We start from the raw sequence: 18,988 nt of genomic DNA on the forward strand, positions 1-18,988 counted from the left end.
AAAGTAGGCGTCAAGTCCTAGCATTGCCATTTACTACTGTGTACCCTTTGATAAATGTGTAAACTCTCTGACCCTCAAATACTCCATTTAATAGATAAAAACAATTCCTTCCACACAAAATTGTGACATGAGATGTTGCGACATATCACACAAACTGCTACATACTAAAGCCTTTTGTAAATCATAAATGTAAATTCTGAATGCTATTTGAATGTCTGTGTTGAAATACAGTAGAAAACACAAGCAGCCGAAGCTGGTTTGGCTCAGTGGTAGAGCGTCGGTCTGCGGACTGAAAGGTCCCAGGTTCGATTCCAGTCAAGGGCATGTACATTGGTTGCGGGCACATCCCCAGCAGGGGGTGTGCAAGAGGCAGCTGGCCGATGTTTCTCTCTCATCGACATTTCTAGCTCTCTATCTCTCTCTCCCTTCCTCTCTGTAAAAAATCAATAAAATATATTAAAAAAAAAAAAAAAAAAAAAAAAAAAAACACAAGCAAAGGAAGGAATACACAGGGAATACTGTCAGACGATGGCCTTCCAAGTGGAGGGCCAAAACCTCAATGGAAAATTTCCCTTTCTCCCCAATTAATCTAAAATAAGAATGACTGCAATAACATATAAATGAGTCCTTCTTTGTGTTTACACTAAAGTAGAGAAGTAATGTTTTTCCCACAAGCCAATCATATAAACATGGGCATGAGCAGAAACTCTAGCATATAGATTCGAAACCACATTCCTATAGTTTTAACTCAATTATATAGATGTGGCATGTCATCTACATGTACAAACACTCCTATAAATGTATGAAACACCCTATATTGGCATGTACATATTTATACAGAAAGTGAGAATTCCAGAGATAGAGCCTAACTGGGGTATCCACTGGGAATTCAGACATGTTCAGGCCTGTCTAAAGGGCCAGGGTGTGAGACCACCCATATCTATTTACATGAGGGCCTGAGATGTTGCACACATGGGACAATGGTGGGGCATGCTAGGATAGAGGCTATATCCACCAAGAGGAAGATTACCTGGCTTTGGGAAAGAAGAAATCCCTCTGCATGAGATGGGAGGGGTTATATGGACAAGCCCCTTGGTCCTGAAACTGTAGTTTAGGGTGCAAGGGAGAGGGGAGAGTTGAGTCTCTATAGCACCAGGATGCTGCATTGGTGTCACCAGGTATCTTCATTATCCCTAGTTCCTATGACCAAGAAGATGACTATATTCCCTAGAGTCATTGTGGGCCAAGAAAGGGTATAAGAAATATTGGTAGAGCACCTGATCAATGATTTTCTCTCATCATTGATGTTCCTATCTCTCTCTTCCTCTCCCTTCTTCTCTTAAATCAATAAAAAATATATATTTAAAAAATAAACTTCTTTGGTTTTGAAAAAAAAAATATTGGTGGTGGTCATTTCTTTCCTATTTCAATGTGGCGCCCATTTGTTAAAACCAATAATGCCCATGGAAACAAAAGATGACTAGGAGTAGCACCTGACCATTGTGATCTGGCCCTGGTGGCCTCTCCAGCTCACTTCTCCCTATTTCCCCTCACCCTGTTTATCTGGCCTGTGCCTATGGCAAATTCCTCCTCACCCAAGGGTGAAGGTGCTGGCACCCTCTAAAATCCCCCCACCCCATGCCTCAACTCAAATGCAGAGGTTTGCATTTGCTTTGACACAGCATCCTGGTGTATCATGACCCCCTCTTAAGGTCATGAGAGCCTTTAGGTGATGGAGAGCCTTTAGTGCATGTCATGTCAGTTCTCTGCTCAAAACACTCTAATGGCTTCCCACTTACACCGTCAGAGGTATTTTATCACTGAAGTCCTAGCAGACTACTACACAGGAGTGCTCAGAAAATTTGTTGAGTACGTAAATGGAAAGATGAATAAGTCCCCCGCTCTCAAGTATTGTACCATCTAGTAGAGCAGCGATTTTCCACCTTTTTCATCTCACGGCACACATAGACTCATTAATAAAGTCCTAGATTGCTTTTAGGTAACTTAGGGTCAAGTATGCCTGATTTCCTTGCTCAGTTGTGATGAAGCCAATAAAGGCTCTGTTAAACTAAGTGCTGTGTGTCAGTTATCAGTATGGAAAGTATCTACCCTTGTCCCACAGGCCTTCTGACTGTTGCTAGAAATTGTGCCAAGGGGCATTCCTTAAGACACAGTTTGGAACTAATCTGAAATCCATGGGAGCTCTGTCCCAGTCTCACCAAATTTGCTAGCATTCAGCCCTGGCTTTACCAGCTGGCTGGTCTACCTGCCCACCAGTTTCAGGTGACAAAGCCCACATGAGCTGCACATCCTTCTGAAAGAAGGCCGGGGAAATCTGGAACTAGGAGTAGCTCCAGGAGCCTCCTGACAGTCACAGCCTGCCCAGGTGAGCAGCAGCCCTTACTGGCTGTGCTCTGAACGGTGAGGGAAACTGAGGAAATAGCACTGTCCATTTGTGAGTGAGCGTATGAACTTCATAGCATTGCCTGTGATTTCTGTAGTGTTAAATTAACGAGAAATGGTTCTAAAAGACACTTCTCACCTCTCTATATTTCACCTGGCTGTAAAATTATCACTTTAAATCTTAGTGTTCTTTTCAGAAGTAGAAAAGATCGGCCTTCCCTCTCCTACTTTCTAAAAAAAAATAATTTTATTGTTTTTGAGCACCACGCAGGCGCACAGGCCAACCAGGCCATGTTCTCTGTAATGTGGTTTATCAGGGGTTGGTCACTCTTGGCTGCGGTGACTAAGAGTATTATGCATAGGGAGCTCTCCTGGGCATCATGTGTGGATTTTCTCGTTGAGTTCTCACAACCACCCCTCGCGGCAGGTGATGCCGCTCTGCCCTTTCTCTGAATAAAAACTAGACCAGTTATTTTGAAATAAGCAGACAGGGATTTCCACCCTCGCTCTGCCAGTTAACCAGCCGTGCGTGTGACCTCAGCAGAATCACTCTCACCTCACTGAGCTGTTTCCTGGCTCAGACTGTATAACGCATGCGAGGTGTTCTACTCAATAAAACGAATATGTGTAATATTATCAATCATTTTTAAAGACCTAAAGCACATTTTGCTAGAGGCCTAGCAAGGGGTTGTGGCTTCTGGGCTCAATATGTGAGTGGAATCTCTGGCTCCAGAAATGAAAGCCTTCACAAATTGAAGCAATGTGGTCAAACCTCAACCTTATCTCCTTTTTCTCTCTCCTCTTCACCAACACAGCCTAGACCTCTGCTGCACAGAACTGCCTCTCCCAGCAACCCTGCCTTCGTGGCCCATTGCAATTAGGTTTGGGGAAAGACTGGGAGGAGGTGATTATGAATTAGCGTATCACTGCTACACCTGGGAGCCTGGATGCTCCATGCCTGTGTGGTTTCAGTTCTGATTGGGTGTCTCCATAGAGAGCATGTTTGCAATATAAATATGTTCAGAGTCAAACCAGAGCAAAATGGCTCCAGGGCCTCCTTTCCTCTGTTAATGACTTCCCCTTCCTCCTCCTCTCTACCCACTCTCCCTGTCCTGGTAGCTGGTGACTCTTCTGGGACAGAACAACTGAGTCAGAGAAGAATATCCATGCTTACCTTGCGCCAGAGGGATTCAGTCTGGTAACTCATTCCTTCGAGAGCCTACTCAAGCTCTCCATTGGTTTGAGTTGCTCTTTCCTCTGTGCCCTTGGAGCCTTCTCTTAATTCCAGCACTTACTTCATAGAGCATTCTTCTTCCTTCCCACAATGTTAGGCAATTGATAAAGGCACTCCCTCTGGGCATAGGAAGGCCTTTTGCTTCGGGGCTTGCCTATAAATATGAACTGGATTTTGGCTTGTGCTCCTTTCCTTACTGGCTACTTTGTACAGTGCACATCTAGTAGTACTATACAGGGAAGCCCTGTCATCAGCTACTGTGTTTTATCCACCTCTGCATCCCCCATTGCCTACCATTCTGCCTGATGTCAATGAATATTTTTTTGACTAAGTACCTGTATAGAGCATAAATGGATGGATGAATTGCCTCTTCTCTGACTCTATTACAGGCTAATAGGTGGCTGTCTAAACACAAGGAGAATTATTCATATGTAAACCCATACTTTTGTGAAAAGGGGCTTAGAACCTACTAGCAATGCCAATCATAACTAGACACCAGCAACAGGCTGGGCCGTTTGAAGGAGATTAAGGAGCGTAAGATATGCCCCTGCCTCCAGGACACTGGAGGTCAGTCTAGTTTGAGAAGGAAATAATCACAAAGGGGATATAACTGTGAATATGACATCAATCAACTCATCACACAAACTAATGAAAGGTTATACCTGTAATAAGTGGGACATGAAGGAGAGTTACATACATGAGTAATAATAGGCACAGACCCAGCCAGAGAGAGAATTCATGGCAGGCTTCCCTGAGGAAGTGACATGTGAACAACCGAGTCAAGGGTTTACCAGGTGAAGATGGGGAGGGAAGCACTTTCCAGGCAGGCATGACTCATGCCAGTGTCCTGTCCTGGAAGGCATCATGGCAAGTATGAAGTAATGAGAAAGGTTGAGTGTAGGAGAAGAGTGTGGCATGCAAGGATGCTGGAGAAGAAAGGAGGAACAGAACATGAAGATCCCTGTGAGCTACTTAAAGAGTTGCCTTTTCTTAATTCTGAGAGCAGTGGGAAGCTATTGAAGTATTTTAAGCATATACATGCATATAGGGTGTCATGCTCTGATTTGTGTTTTTAAACTCTCACTTTCACTGTTGTGCAGTGTTAAAACAAGACAACAGGCCCAAAATGGAGTCACTTATGTTAAATCCCATGTCAGCAAACCAAGACTTAATCATAGTTTCAGCTCTTCCAGAAATGGAATCTTAAACTAGTCAATCGGGATCACCTAATCAGTACTAGTTAGGTAATCTGCCTGATAAGCCTCGGACATGCCCTAATGGAAAGTAATTTTGCAATAACCAACATACTTTTTTTTTTTTTTTGCCTAGTATGACTTCCTTGTTCCTGCTCCCTTCTACTTATAAAAGATTTTCATTTTATACAGCTCCTCTGAACTCTTTTCCATCTGCTAGATTTGATGCTGCCCAATGCAAAATTATTTTTGCTCAAATAAACTTTTAAAATTTTAATATGCTTCAGTTTATCTTTTTAACAGTTTAGAACAGAATGGGGGTGGGAAGGTGAAAGTGGGCATAAGCAGACACAGTTAAGATGTTATTACAAGAGCCCAGGAGAAAGAAGATGAGAGCTTGAACTTGGGGGATGGTGACAGAAATCTAGAAAAGTAAACAGATTCAAGAGATATTTTAGAGATAAAATAAATAATATTTAGGAATGGACTGGATGTGCGAATGAGAGAAGTGTTAAGAATGCCATCTAGATTTCTGGCTTGTGCAACTTGATGGATAGTGCTGTCAGGTTATGGAGGGAAGGTCTAGAGTAGTGGTCAGCAAACTGCGGCTCTCGAGCCACATGCGGCTTGTGAGCCATGGTCTGCCATTCTGTTGACTAATGAGTTTGCCGACCACTGGACTAGACTAAATGTTACCGTGCAGCTGGAAGCTGTGAGGATTAGGCAATTGTGGAATATTGTGTACAAAGAGGTAAAGGGTAGTGTATGACTGGTCGGCAAACTTATTAGTCAACAGAGCAGCAAACCGAGGCTCGCGAGCCGCATGTGGCCTACAAACCGCAGTTTGCCAACCACTGGTCTAGAGTTTGGTATTTCAAAGTGTGATGGTTTATATATTGCAAAGGAAGATATGTCAGATTGGCAATTGGCTATAATATCTGGCCTGGAGAAATAAATGTGTCAGTTGTCCACTTACAGAGCATGCCAGAGGCTTTGGTAATGAGGAAAGTCACATGAGAGAGGAAAGAGTAAGAAAGAGTGCAATCATTATTTTAATAGATGAGCAGAGAGGAAAGGTCCACAGAGGGATGGACAAGGTGAGGTGACAGGTGGGATGCACGCAGTCAAGAAAGTAGACATCTCCAGGGTGAATAGTCAACCTGGTTCAGCACTGCGGAGAGGCTGAGAAGAGGATGGAAGCTCATCTATTGGCTTTAGCAACAGGGGCATCTTCAGTGATGCTGCTGAAGGGGTTGAAGTGATACCACGGAGGCAGGGAGTGTAGAGCACTCTTTGGAGAAGTTTGGTTACAAAGGAGATATGAGTGGAGAAGATATGTCTAGAGTGTTGTTTTGTTCTTTTCATAAATTATTTGTGTATGTTATGGAATTAATAGAAAGGATTCAGGAGCCAGAGATTGAGAACAAGAGTGGGGAAAGCAGATAGTGGGCAGTTTTATGTTCATATGAAGGACTCTTGGTCAAGATTCACCCGTAACAAGACAAAATGGTTGACTTTTCATTGGGTATTGGGGAAAAGAGGCAATTGCTGTCTCAACCACTTCTATTTCACTGTACAGTAAGAGAATGAGATGATCTGAGGAGAGGAGAGTTTGTTTCAAATCATGCTTTTAAGAGTATAAGAATGGCTGGACTGGAAAAGCAAAAGAGGGCTGGTCAGTAGGCCTAAGGGACCATTTGTAGAATGGAACCAATCTGGTTAGGCTCCAAGTGGAATCTATCTCATTTACATGAATATAGTCTAAAGAAAGAGCACTAGAAATGTAAAGATGATTAAAAAGCAGTCTTTGGTCTCCAGGGCTCACAGTCTACTGGAAAGTTTCAAGGACACGAGTTTTATAGTAAGGATTAAGTTTAGCTGGGTGTAACAGAGAAGCCCAAAACAACAAGGACTTAAATAAATCAGAAGTTTACATTTCTCTCAAAAGTGATATACATAGTAACTCAAAGCTAGTGTGGCACACTACAGTACTGTGAGCCAAGACTTTTTTCCTGTTACCCTGTTGTGCATGGCTTCCATTCCCAAGATTATCTCATGGTCTCAGGTGGTTGCCATAGCTCCAGCTATTACATTGCTATTCCAGCCAGCAGGAATGGGGAAGAGAAGAGGCAAAGAGTTTCTTGAAAGCTGTCACACATTATTTCTGCTTGCATCTTACTGGCCAGAACTGAATCACATAACCACAAATAGCGGTAAAAGAACTTGACAAATATCCACCTTATTCCATTCAGCCATGTGCCAACCACAAAGCTTGGAGAAAGAAAGTTTAAGGAAGAGGGAAAGAACAAAAACTGGTAATAACTAGCTGTCTCTTCCACAAAAGTAAATAAATGGGTAAATACCGTGCAGTGACGTAGCAATCAAGAATCAAGGTCAACCCTACTTGGTTTGGCTCAGTGGATAGAGCATCAACCTGAAGACTGAAGGGTCCCAGGTTCAATTCCAATCAAGGGAACATGCCCGGGTAGTGGGCTCACCAATAGGGGGTATGCTGGAGGCAGACAATCAATGATTCTCTCTCAACATTTATATTTCCATCTCTCTCCCTCTCTGAAATCAATTTTTTTTTTTTTTTAAGAATCAAGTTTAGAAAAGGGAGAAGTCAACTCAGCCTGACAAGGTCAAGAAAAGCTTTGTGGAGAAATTCAAGTTGGAGCTTTAGGGTGCAACTTACAGAAATCACCTAGGGGCAAACAGGTAGTTATTCCTCCATATCCATTCTCTCCTTTTATAGAATAGAGAAGCCAATTCAAATATCATTTTCTCATGAGTAGAAAGTAGACTTGATTTTAAGTTTCATTTCACTGGAATTTTAGCAACTCACTTGTCGTTGTGATAATACTTGTCACTGCTGATGGGCAATAGTATGTCTCAGGAATATGACATGTGCACAGTAAAGCTGCTATAGGGCATTCTATTCATCACAAATTTCTATGAATTTTTAAACCCTGACAGTGCAAATAAAATTGATAGCAAATCTAGAAGATATAAAATTGTTTCGTGAATTAATTAAAAGTAAAGTTAGATTGTGTAAAAAAGAGATACTTTCTGACCAGATTTCTAAGTGGGCATGCTGTTGCCTAGTTAAAGACTACATTTCCCAGCCTTCTCTCAGCTAGATGAAGCCACATGACTAGGTTCATGCCCTGGAATGTAAATAAAAGGGTAGGTGCACCTTCTGTGTTTGCTTCAAAGGAAATTGCTTGCCTTCCTCATTTTCTGTTTCCCTTTCTAGGCTGAAGCATGGAAATGATTATGACCCAACTTTGACCATACAACTAAGGACAACAACTATGGATGATGACACAAGGACAGTATCTTATGGGTGATGACAGGCTACAAGATGGGAAGAAGCCAGATGCCCACCTAACTGATGGAGAAGTAAATAAATCGAATCTTCAAGCCTGTGTGTGTGTGTGTGTGTAATTGTCTCTTTAACAGCAGCTTAGCCCTTTCCTAGGTGGAACAGACAGTGATTTTCTCCAGAGCAGAGAAGAAATTTCTGTTATCTTTTTATCTCCAGCACCCACCATAGCACCTTATAAAAAATAAATGTTCAATAAACCTCTGCTGATTGAATGGGTGCCTGAATTGGTAAGATCCAAAGCCGTAAAAAGTGAGTTAGATCAAATCTGAAGCACTGTTTTACTTAGGAATTTGTACTTTGCCTACATTTAGGTTCCATGGAAAGTTTTAAAATAGGGACAAAGAACTTGGCATTTTCAGGCTTCTCTGAATCGTGTTAGCTGGCGGCACCTGCTGGCAAATTGAAACACTGCAGCGTCATCAAGCTGTAATTCTTTGGTCAAGTGAAGCGATAAGGAAGCAGTTGTTAAACACACATTGTAAGTTACACAAAGGAGGACTAATGCCCACGTGATAAATAACAATTTGGAACTACTCTGGGCCAATCACTGTGATGGGTGCTGTAGTGGGGATGCACTAGTCTGGGAGCTTAGGTTTTGTTTTTTGGGTGTTTTTGTTGTTATTGTTTTTACAGATGCATTTCTGTCCTCTGATCTTGATAAGCTGTAAAATGCATCTCCCACCCTTTCCCTCTTCCTGTGATTCTTTCTTATTCATTTGCACTGACTTATGCTTTTCTCATTTCTACCAAAGGAATGAGTTACCATAGCAACGCTATTTGAGTCAACTTGTGACTTTGATTTTTTTAAAAAGAAAGAACCACAACCAAAACAAAACAAAACAAACACCCCACTGTCATAAAAAATGAGCGGTGTTCTCAGATGAGATAGTGCAGCAGGTCACTCTGGCTGGGCCCGCCGGGAGATTTTTCTCAGTTCTCAGTTTTGAGAGAAGATGTGCTGATCCTAAAAACCAGCCTGATCACACCTAATGGACCGGGGAGGTTTGCCCTTTATCTCTGGCCTCCAGGAGACTTAGAGAAAATGTCTGGCCCCTTTAGCAGCTGTGTAAGACTATGCTTTTCTCTGAGACAATATTATACCTGCGTTTTTAATCTTCATTTTATGTTTTTATAAACCACCTCAGATCTCTAATACAACATATAAGTAAACATTAGAATGAACGACCCAGATTAAAAAGTGCCCAGGGGATGGTACAAAGGGGAGCTCCAAATGAGCAAAGAGCTTAGGAAAGGGTGAGGAACAGGAAGGTGGGGGCTCGATTAAGCCTTGAAGGTACAAGGTGGGCTCCTTCCCATCCCTGTCAATTCTGTCACCCTTTCCTTATAACTTCCGGCCTCTGCAAATGACAAAAGGACTATTTGTTGTTGCTATTAATCTTCACCCAAGGATATTTTTCCATTAATTTTTCTTTAGCTTGAGTAGAAGGATAGGGGGAGAGGGGGAAGAGGAGGGTATTGATATGAGAGAGACATCTATTGGTTGCCTCCTACATCACGTGTCAAACACAAGGCCCGCGGGCCAAATCCGTCCCGCCAGGCCTTGCAATGTGGCCCGCACCGCGCTGTCATCACTGCACTCCGCTGCGTTTTCATCACAATGACAGTTTATGACTGTTCAGTAAACCATTCGGCCCGAGATTTAGGCTGGATTTTAGATTTTGGCCCCTTCTCTGATTGAGTTCAACACCCCTATCCTACATGCACCCCAACCAAGTTGGGGATCAAACCTGCAAGCCAGGTAGGTGCCCTTGACAGGAAATGGAACCTGCCACCCTTTGGTGCACAGGCAAATGCTCTAACTACTGAGCAACACCAGCCAGAGCCAAAAGGACTACTTTTTGAATTGGCTTTCAAAATACCTGGTGAACCTTCCTGGTACATAGTGACCCACCCCCAGATTGGTCTAACCACATGACTCCATCCTGGAAGCCTAACTTTGTGAATGTCACTCAGCACTGCTGGAGGCAGGAGGGCAGCTTTCCCTGCATGGACAGCGTAGAGCAGGTACAACAGGTGGGGGCCAGAGTTTCTGCCCAAATGTTGACATCTGCTTTGATAGCCACGCACCACTGTGCACCATTCCCTGCTTCCATCCACCAGACAGGGAGTAGAAGGGACTCCTGCCACTTGCTCATGAGGCCAGGCTTTCAGACATGGGCAGTAACTAAGGTTAGAGTGAAGTCTTCAAGTAAATGTGCAGCTCCTTTTGCACAACCTCAAACTGTTCCTGGGCAGGCAGGTGGGCAGGGATCCTGCCTGGGGTCCCATTCTGCTCTACCAGATGGGCCAGGTCATCAGCCCATCACTGACTCTCTGTGAACTCCATGCCCAGGCCCATCCCTCAGCTGCAGAAAGAGGCTCATCACTGCATGTTGTCAATGCCCTAGTGCAGGGGACTGCTGCAGAACTGAGTATAAATACTTACAATGACCAATACTGAGAATGACCAATTACTGTCTGGAGCAAAGGGCTTATTTATTCCCCGAGACCAGCTGAGCAGTGCGGTTGGGAGGGATTCCTAGGGGTTTGGGATAAGTAGGAAGCCTCATTAGCTTACCAAGGGCTCAGGGCAATGAAGCTGCAGAGCTGAGGGGGCTGTGAATCTACACCTAAACATGGCGTTTACCCAGGTGGGCTTCCATGGCTCCTGCTTCACCCTACTGGAGACTCAGAGGGTCCGGCTGGCAGTGGAAGAGAATCAGACCTAAGTGTGAGGCTGCTGGTATTGCGGGGGTGTGTGTGTGTGTGTGGGTGGGTGGGTGGGTGTGTGTGTGTTGGAAAGATATGTGTACTCTTAGCCAGGAAAACTTGCCTGTGCCTTGGGGGAAAGGCTGAGATGAGAGGAGGGAGGTTTGTGTAAGTAGTTAGACCTGAGCACACACAAAAAAGAGGAGGGAGGACTATTTTCCAGTGTCTATGGTACCTTGAGGAGTGAACAAAAGCTCTTTCCTGCCCATTACAGAGGTTCATGTAAGTCATTCCTGGAGAGGGGGACATGTGAGTATGCGAGATACACTGTGGAGGGGTCAGCCACCAAAGAAAAGGAGAGAAAGTCCCTATAAATATTGCTGAAATAAACTGCCCAGAGGAGTTGAGCAGGTGAAAGAATTTGGGTGACTACCCAAGCCAGGACTGAGTGCACACTGGATGCCATGGAGAAGGGATGGAGAGAGAATAGGGGAGAGAGAGAGAGAGAAGAGGAGGGGTCAAGGTCAGGACACAGACCCTGTAGCTCCAATCCCTACCACATTTCCTACAATATGCACCTGCACTTTTCTAAAGAATGTTGTTAGAGAAAATGAATATGGACTATGTATTTTTGTATCAATATCAAATGTCTTCAGCATGATAATGGTATGGAGGAGAATGTCTTTGTTCTTAGGAGCACATGCTGAAGTATTTAAGGATGAAGTGTCTTGTATCTGCAATTTTCAAGGGGTTCAGTAAAGAGAAAGAAACTGAAAGAAAACAAATGTGGCAACATTTTATTAATTGGTGGCTCTAGGTCAAGGGTATAGGAGTGTTCACTGTGCTATCTTTCAGTTCTGTAGGTTAAAATTTAAAAATAATACAGGGGAAAAATTACTGGTGCATGACAACTAAAGAAGAAACTAAACACAAAAGAGTATAATTCCACTTATTTGAAACTACTGGGGTGGGGTGGGGGAGTCCTTCAGCCTGGCCTGTCCCCTCTCACAGTCCATGAGCCTAGTGATGGGTCAAAGAGGTAGGCCCTGCCCACCCACCACAGTTGGTGGTCTGGGCCTCCCTCTGCAGGGCGATCATGGGGTGATGACCAGGCCCCCGACCAATCGCATCGCACCTGCCTTGGTGCCAGTGGGTATCATAGCATGGATGTCCAGAAGGTCAACCAGATGGTCATTCTGCTGTCCTGATGTTCAGTCAATTTGCATATTACGCTTTTATTATTATAGATTCTCAACCACATAAAACACTACAGTGGAAGAATATCAAAACAGTGGTTGCCTCTGTGTGTGTGTGTGTGTGTGTGTGTGTGTGTGTGTGTGTGTGTATGTACACGCTGCCTGGAAGTAATGTGAGGTAACTTTTTAAAATATAATTTATTTATCTTTATTGTTGAGGTGGGGGAACTTTCTGTACTTCTCTAGGGATTTGTGTTACAAGCGTATAAGGCATTATTCAAAACTGAGCAAATGTATACCTAAGAAATTTGTGCATTCAATGATATGTAGAATTCACATAAAAAGAAACATACAGTTAAAAAGAGTTTGGGGGAAATGTTGAGTAAGGGTAGAGTGAGGTTTGTCTTAGAGTTCTGACCTCTTTGGGATATCCTCAGGATCTTTCCCAGATTCCCAGTATGGCTGGACATATTTTGAATGCTTCACTTTGAGGGTTAAGAAAAAATACATTTTTGCTTGGGTTTTAGAAGTTCCCAGCAATAGGTATTTCATCAGCCATGGACCCAAAGTACAGTGTGGCAACAAGCCTCCAAGACGACACCAGAGACCCCCACCAGAGACACCAGACGACACCAGTTGCCCCTCCCACACAGAACAGGGCCAACCTGTGCAGCCAATAGGACGCTGCGGAAATGATACAGTGTGTGACCTCCGTGGAGGAGTTCACTTGGCATGGAGCTGAGGTCCCCTGCCAACAGCCAGGACCAGTCTGTCCGATGTGTGAGTGACCTTTTTGGGAAGTGATCCTCCAGGCTCTGCCAATCCTCCCTCCACAGGACTGCAGCCTCGGCTGACATCTAGGCTGCAAGCTCTTCAGTGATCAAAAGCCAGAATTACCCTCCTCACTCACTCCCGAATTCCTTACCTACAAAAACTATGAGGTAATCAGAGTTCACCATCGTGTTAAGCCACTAAGTGTTGAGATTCCGCTGCAGTGGATAACTAACACCGAAAGGGATGCTGGGGCCCCCAGAGGACCCCAAGGCGCATCTCCGCAGGTGTGGCCCGCCTTCCGGTGGTGAACCACAGGCGCTTTCTCTTCTGCCCACAAACCTCACCCTCCTTCCTCGGGTTTCATTCACAACAGCCCAGCGAGGGACTGAGAAGGGTTTTTTTCTTGCCATTATGACCACAGATACATTCTATGAACCCTATGCATACTATGAACCACATGCTATGGTCTTTCCTACACATGCAACCATAATTGTACTGCAAGACATTCAACTCCTTCAAGAAATTTGCTTTCCAGCACCATCCCCACCCCACCCCCACAAGAAGAACTGATCCCTCATCACAGGCTCGCCTCAGGCCCCCATGGGACCTCCCAGCAAAGTAAAGACAGTGACTCCTTGGGCCTGAGTGGTCCCCAGCTCTCACACAGTAAAATGTTATGGCTTACATTTTTCTCACCAACCTTAAGCCTCGCCTCGGAGGAGAATCTCTCCATCCCAAAGCAGTTTTTGTGGCAGATGCAACACTCCTCTTTTAAAGGAAGTTCTATAAAAATGTTTTTTTTCTATGAAAGTAATATAAGCTCATTTTAGAAAAAATTGGAAAATACAGCAATCACTGTTCAGGTTTTGGTGTGTGTGTGCATGCGTGTTCTTAAAGTAAATGCACTATAAGTAATTTAAAAGAAATGAAGGGCTGAAGTAACTAATTTTGGCATAGCCAAAGCTTTGAAATTAACATATTTTCAATCTGAAGCTCTGTATGTTAAGGATGTATTCTGGCAAATGACAACATACATCTTCTAGAAATTCTGTGGACGCAGATAAAAGGGTCCATAGTACTGTGGGTTTTTTCCATCTAACCAGGAAGAAATGGCCACCAGGTGGGGATGATTGAAGAGAAGGAAAATGACACAAAACACTGCAGTCTGACCGGACGTTTGCTCAAAGCCTGACACCGGTGATGCCTGAGGCTGCCCCTAGATACCTCACCATTGCCCCTGAGTCCTGCTCAGACTCAGGTCGCTCTGAGGCCACAGCCCACTGTATGCAAGATATACTAACCCCCCCTTATCTATGGGGAATCCGTTTCAAGACCCCAAGTGGATGCCATAAACCACATACAGTACCTAACCCTACACATACAATGGTTTTTCCTATGCATGCATACCTACAATAACGTTTAATTTATAAACTAGGCACAGAAAGAGATTAACAACGTAACGATAAAATAGAAGAAGCATAACGATATGCGGAAATATTGAATAAAAGTAATGTGAACGTGGCCACGCTCCCTCAAAATGCCTTACTGTCCCGTCCTCACCCTTCTTGTGATGCTGGGAGGCGATCAGATGCCTTATTACGTGGAGAAATGTCACCTTTCTGCTTCACGGCAGCGTTTCACGGCCTCTCTCTGGCGCAGCCAAGTCGCCCGTCACCACGCTGGTGCTTGGGGGCCATTATTAATAAAATAACGGTGACTTGGACGGAAGCGCCTCGACACCGAGACAGCAGACCTGACACCTCAGACCGCTGCGTGCTCTGCGTGACGTCACGTACGCAGGGCAGCGTCCTCAGCGTGCTGACGCCAGGCGCGGGGAGGACGGGGCGGGATCCCGCGAGAGTTCATCGCGCTGCTCCGAACGGCACCCAATCGAACACTTGGGAACTGCGTGCCTCTGGAATTTTTCACTTAATATTAAACTCGGTTACCACCTTGATCAGGAGTAGCCAAGTGTAGAAAGCACAACAGGAAATGACCACAAACTGGGTGGCTCCAAACAACAGACAGGTAGCCCGGCCGGACTCGGTGGTCCAACATTGACCCTTGAACCAAGAGGTCACCTTCGGTTCCGGGTCAGCATTGACCCATGAGCCAAGAGGTTACCTTCGATTCCGGGTCAAGGCACCTGCTGGGGTTACAGGCTCCCTCCCCAATGAGGAGGCAGCTCTCTCTTCCATGCTTCTATCTCTCTATCCCTCTCCCTTCCTCTCCTCTCTCTCTCTCTCTCTCTCTCTCTCTCTCTCTCTCTCAAATCAATAAAAACATAACAAACACACAACAGAAACTTACTTTCTCACAGTTCTGGACCTTGGACATCCAAAATCAAGGTGTTGCTTTCTTCTTAGGGTGTTGTTGTTGTTGTTGTTGTTGTTGTTTTAGAGAGGGAGAGGGAGAAACATTGGTTTGTTGTTCCGTTTATTCATGCATTTATTGGTTGGTTCTTATATGTACCCTCACCGAGGATCAAACGCACAGCCTTAGTGTACTGGGATGATGCTCTAACCGAATGAGCTAGCAGGCCAGGGCTCTTTTTAGTGGCTTTGAAGAAGAATCCGTTCCTACCTTCTGGTGCTCCAATCTTTGTCTCCATCTTCCCATGGCCTTCTCCTCTCTCTACGTCCCTGTGTCTATGTGGCCTTCTTTAAGGTACCCGTCCGTGGATTTAGGGCTCACACTAATCTAGTATGACCTCATCTTAAAGCATTACATCTGCAAAGACCCTACCAGTATTTTGAAATAAGGACTCGTGTTTTTCTCATGATTAGACTGAGGTCTGAGTAGATATAAATTATGGGTGGAGGGACACTACTCAACCAACTACATCAAGGTTTAAACACTCCACATTTTAGTCATCAGCAATGACAGCACCAGGGTTATCACAATAAATTATAAATCCCTACATCATGAGAGATAAAGGCAAGGGAAGGAATCAGGAAAGGAAAGCCTGTTCCACAGAACACTGCTGAAGCACATGGGACTACACGAACTTTCTGGGGGCCCCAGGAGAACACGGATGAAGATCTGGTAGCTTGGAGAAAGCGGAAGAGCCATTCTTTGCAGGAGGGGACATTCTAAGGCCTGGCTAATGAAAGCAAATCTCCTGGAAACATAAGGGCTGGATCACAGCTAATTTGGGCAAGAAAACAGTGCAGCGAGTATTACACAGCCTATAAAATGGTCTTTAAGAAATTCTTAAGAACATGGGAAAATGCTTATGCTCTAAGGCTAAACAAAAAGCCAGGATTCAAAATTGCGTTTGCAGTGTGAGCTCAACTATGCAATAAAGAGAAAGCATTCCCAGAGAATAAGGCTGGTGCCAACCGTGGGAAGGGGAGATGGAAGCAAAGGGCTATTGCCTTTCATTTTATAGACTTCCGTATTGTCTGAATTTCCTCCCAGCGACCATGCAGTCCTTTTTAATGATAAATTTAAATTGGAAAATAGTTTTCAATTTATAGAAAAGTTGCAAAGATAATGCAGAGAGTTCCCATGTATTCAGTATCCAGTTTCCCCTATGGTTAACATATTTGTCACGAGCAATGAACCAATAGTGATACATTAGTTTTGACTAATGCCCATTCTTTGATAGGATTTTTAAAGTTTTTAATATCCTTTTTCTTTTCCAAGATCCTGTCCAGGATACCATAGTACAAATAGTGATTATGTCTCTGTAGGGGCCTCTAAACTATGAAATTTTCTCTGACTTACCTTGGTTATTGTTGTTTTTCTTGTTAATCCTCACCCAAAAATATGTTGTTATTGATTAGAGAAAGAGACAGAGAGACAGAGAGGTGTGGGAAACATCGATTAATTCCCTCCCTTATGCACCCCAGCCTGGGATCAAATCTGTAACCTATTGGTGTATGGGACGACATTCCAACCAAGCCACCCAGCCAGTGCATACTTGTCTTGTTTTCATAACCTTGATAGTTTTGAGAAATTCTGGTCAGGTATTTTGTAGAATGTCCCTCAATTTGAGTCTGCCTGGCATTTTTCTCATAGACTGGGGTTATGATTAATTGGGAAAGAGACCACAAAAGTTAAGTGACATTATCATCATATCACATTAAGAGATACATACAGGGCTGGAGTGGCTCATTTGATTGGGGATTGTCCTGTGCACCTGAAGCATTGCCGGTTCAATTCTGGCCAGGGCACATGCCTGGGTTTGGGTGGGTATGATTCTGGTCAGGGCACATGCAGAGGGCAGACAATCAATGTCTCTCTCTCTCTCTCTCTCTCTCCCCCTCTCTCTCTCTTCCTCTCTCTAAGCATGCCCTTGGGTGAGGATTAAGAAACAGGGAGAGACACATTACTTTTCAAATGAAATATATTTTAAATAACAATTATGCTAGAAAAGTAATCCAGTATTTCACTCTGGATTATGAGGGTTTTTCTCAATGTTTTTCTTCCTAGTCCTCTATAAAAAGCATACAATATATTTAAAGAAAGCGTTTAAAACAATTCTTACGGTAAGTATGAAGAAGGGCCTGGGCGGCCTGGCTGTGGGGGAGGGCAGGAGGAAGGCGCCTGAGCCCGGGTCTGGCAGGAACAGAGTGTCAGCGTGATGGGGAACACACCAGGCCTGGCTGCGTGCTGGGAGCAGTCAAGATTACTAATGGCAGGACAGAAAGTAACAGCAACAACAGGAGAGCGAGGGCCCGGGCTGGGAAGACAGACAGCGCTAATGAGAACATCGAGATGCATTCCAGGCGAAAGGGAAACCCAAAAATGTAAGCAAGCCTGGAGCGGAGATTACTTATAGCCAAATAAGTCATGCAGGACTCAGAGGGTGCAGGCGGCCGAGGGGGAGCCGGGGCACCTCCGCGTCTCCGGAGCCGGCAACATAATGCTTTGTATAAATACTGACTTTTTAGGGAAGACAGAGAGGAGCCTGTCTTTTTTTTCCACTGCCGTTCAGGACGGTTTATTGATTTTTAAACAGGCTGTTTCTATTCAGGGCTTGTTTTAGATCTAATAAGGCTGTTAGTATTATATTTTTAATTGGGTGCAGAGAAGGGAATTCAGTGCCAATCTGTGAGTAACGTACTTTTAATTGCTTTGAAAGATGTTACACGGAAACCAGGATTGTAGGTCCCACGCAAGTCCCCGGGGCCTTGACACCCCAAGGCTGTTCCATTAGAACCAGTATGTCAACTCAGCCCTTGGTCCAGCGTTAAAATGTCTGGGAAGATGGGTCGGATTCCAAGGAATGGGGTAAATGAATATAATGTCCAGAGAAAGCAATCCTTTAGTTATGACTGGCAAACTTCTATTCGTCCTACAAGACCCAAATCAAGTGTCTCGATGGAATAAAACTGACCGGATGGGAGAAATGAGGGAGCATGTTCAGACCTGCAGAGCAGCCACTATGGTGGGATGGAGCGTGGGGAGAGGGGATGGAGACAAGCCTGGTGCTTCCCCATAGGTTTTAGAATCCTTGGGGTGAAGGCCTGGCGTAATGTCATGCGCTACTGACTGACCAAGAGGCCAGCTGCTGAACCAGAAGCTGGGACTAAACCAAGTCGGATTGGGGAAAGCAGTGGGCAGGTTGGGGGAGACCTAGACTCCCAACACCCCCCCCCCTCCCCTGACTTGCCAAGGAATAGTCCTGCCTAGGCGCCTGACTTGGGCTTTAACAAGTTGCTCTACTCATTTGTTTTCACAGATATATATTCAGATGTGACCTCTATCCTTGTACCTCTTCCAATTGCCAAATCCACCAATATTTTAATAGCTTTCTGCTCTAATTTAGAGTCTCTGCTCTATTTTAAATTTTCTGAGGAAATAACAATGGCAACAATAAAATAGCAACTGACTCTAGACCACCATCTATGGGCCCAGCACTGGGCTAAGTACTCACCGCCCGCCCTGTGAGGTCTGTGCTATGTTCCTTTTTACAGGCGAGGACACTGAGAGTCAAGAGGCTAACCCAGGGTGGACACCTGGGAAGTAACAAACTTGGGATTCTGACCTGGTCCAAAGCTGTCTGGACCAAAGCCTATGTTCCTGACTGTGATGTGACCCAAGTGGATGGACCACACAGCTGTGTAGACAGCTGCGGAACAAA

The 18,988-nt window shown here is 44.4% G+C and overlaps 1 long non-coding RNA gene across 1 annotated transcript in view; it reads left to right on the plus strand.

The window, feature by feature from the left end:
- LOC123653106 overlaps window positions 1-8,252 on the plus strand; it is a 54,105-nt gene extending 45,853 nt beyond the window's left edge. The window contains exon 3 of the long non-coding RNA XR_006742735.1: window positions 8,087-8,252. This is a non-coding gene — a long non-coding RNA (uncharacterized LOC123653106). The remainder of the gene's footprint in view (window positions 1-8,086) is intronic.
- Window positions 8,253-18,988: the final 10,736 nt, after the last annotated feature.

Source organism: Pipistrellus kuhlii, unplaced genomic scaffold (genome assembly GCF_014108245.1).
Source record: "Pipistrellus kuhlii isolate mPipKuh1 unplaced genomic scaffold, mPipKuh1.p scaffold_m20_p_3, whole genome shotgun sequence".
Classification (NCBI taxonomy): domain Eukaryota; kingdom Metazoa; phylum Chordata; class Mammalia; order Chiroptera; family Vespertilionidae; genus Pipistrellus; species Pipistrellus kuhlii.